Here is a 2,500-nt window from a genome sequence, read left to right as displayed (position 1 = left end):
TTGGCTGGGCCCAGGACAAAGTCATCTGAAAGGGCCCCCCCACCCAATACATACAATGTTATGAGAACCCAATTCTGGGCCCCTCTGTCCCTGGGCACAAGACAACGGCCCCCTTTGTCCCCGCCTCTCGGCTTTGATGACTGTGGGTAATGCATTTGCAGTGGGCGGGATCCCCACAAGGACAACGATGAAGAACAGGTAAGATTGGACTCACATGGGGGATTGTTTCAGAGTAGCATCTGTCACAGATTTACCATGGTCTGTGTATATACGTATGCATTTTACATGTGCATGTATTGCGTGTGTGTTTTGCATTGATGTGGCAAGAAGTTGGGTCATTCTCGGATTTGACATTACCTTCATGCAAGAGTGCAGCACACAGACAGATGAGGCCTGCACGGCAATCATGTGGAAGTATGGAATCAATTATGTGGGAGGGGGAGTATGCCTAGTGTGTGTGTGTGTGTGTGTGTGTGTGTGTGTGTGTGTGTGTGTGTGTGTGTGTGTGTGTGTGTGTGTGTGTGTGTGTGTGTGTGTGTGTGTGTGTGTGTGTGTGTGTGTGTGTGTGTGTGTGTCCATGCAAACCCCATCCTCCGGCAGCCAGTACAACAGGCTCAACCACGTTCTCAGAGAGCAACCTGCAAAGTGAAGAACCACATACACACAAACACAGCATGACAACAAGAACACCATCAACACCACAGCTCAGGAACTCAAGACACATGCATAGAACCACAACACAAGAACTCAGACTCAAGTTTAGAACACAACAGGAGGCCCGAAGACCCATGCACAGAACATGCTATTGAGAGCTCAAGATTCATGCATAGAAAACAAAGACAGAACTACAATGCGACCAGAGCCTTCTGCTGGGAGAGCCACAAAAGTAGTTTAGGACCCAGATTAGAATCTAGATTAGAATCCAGATTAGAATGCAGACCAGAACACAGATTAGAATACAAAAAAATCCCCATTGGAACCCCAATTAGAATCAAAATGTATGATTTGCAGGGATGGGGGGGGGCATTTTGGTCTTCACACAGTTTGATTCACACAACTCTGTATGCCAGGCATCCTGGAATCTGTACCAATCCACATGTCTCTAAACCAGCAGAAAGGTTTGGTGACCAATAGACGTCTTCCCTGACAAGCACATGGCTCTCTGAATCAGTACACAGCTCTACGGACCCATTGACAGGTTTCTAGACCAGCAGACAGGGCTCTAGAACACTAGACAGGTTTCTAGACCAGTAGAAAGGTTCAGTGACCAGTAGACAGGTCTCTTTCTGAATCAGTCCCTAGACAAGAAGACAAGTCTCTCTAGACCAGAGGAGGCAGAAGTAAAAGTAAATTCATGGTGTATGTACAACACAAGCACATGATATTACATAGCTGTTACACCATTGTACCTAATGAGATAGATAGACTGTGTTGTTACTGAAAAACACTAAAATCAAGGACGCACCACAAACTTGATCCAACCAGTGCAGTCAGCTGATGATAAGCCAACAGGTCTACTGGTTAACCTGTGCTGGAAGAAAACTGTGTTTCTTTGTTTTACTTTTACTTATGGCACCTCTGCTTTAGACATGTATTCGATTATGAGATTACGCGTTTTAGATTACGTGTCCTCTTCACATTCTACATTTGGACAGATTATGAAAAAAACCCTGAGCATTTGGTGTCCATGTTTTATTTTGTTTTATTTATTATGATGTTTCTTGTGCTACTTTTAACTCTATTTATGGTCATGTTTTAAACCCTGCACTTTATGGTTTGTCCTGTTATCTGTTGTCTATATGTAGTTGACTTGCTGCACACTTAATTGCCCCTTTAGGGACAATTCAAATTGAAAAACTTGAACTTGTTGTAGACACACACAAGGTACATTCCATTATCCTATCTCCCATCCTCGACCTGTGCTTGTGGCATTGCACTCTGCTGATGCCCCGCAGCCGCGCAGAAAAATCACATTGACTGAAAAAAGGAGGCCAGACTCCTCTGTCGTTGAATAGTTAAAATCTGAAGGCTGCGTATGTTTTTCAAGGTTTTATGTTTATTTATGTTTTATTTTATTATTATTTTTACCTTATGTTTTATCTTAATGTTTTAAATGTTTTTGACTCTAATTCATTTCCTTCTTTCTTCCCTGTTTTCCTTTCATTTACATTTGTTAACTTTGTGAAGCACATTGAGTTGCACCTGTGTATGAAATGCACTATATAAATAAACTTGCCTTGCCTTGCCTTGCCTTGCCTTGCCTTGTTTCCAGCTGTCAGCCTAGCCACGACAACGTTTTGAGGGACTTTTCCCCATTCAAACTTCCCATTGCGAATGAGAAAATGAACTCTGAATTGCGCTTTTGTGAGATATTGAATTATACTTCTGCTGTCATTGACATCTTGTGACCTCATTACAATGTTACAAGCACGAGGGAGGACGGGAGTTAGGAGAATGGAAACGACCCTGTCAGTAGGCTATTATCTGCTCCCTACAGAGG

General features: G+C 43.0%; 1 protein-coding gene across 1 annotated transcript in view; it reads right to left on the bottom strand.

Moving 5' to 3' along the window:
• The window catches only part of stxbp5l (syntaxin binding protein 5L), a 132,818-nt gene that overhangs the window by 35,076 nt on the left and 95,242 nt on the right, over positions 1-2,500 (bottom strand). The window lies entirely within an intron of this gene.

This window comes from Engraulis encrasicolus, chromosome 13, assembly GCF_034702125.1.
Source record: "Engraulis encrasicolus isolate BLACKSEA-1 chromosome 13, IST_EnEncr_1.0, whole genome shotgun sequence".
Taxonomy (NCBI): domain Eukaryota; kingdom Metazoa; phylum Chordata; class Actinopteri; order Clupeiformes; family Engraulidae; genus Engraulis; species Engraulis encrasicolus.
Note: the sequence above shows the minus strand (reverse complement) of the source record. Positions and strands in the feature narration are given on the sequence as shown.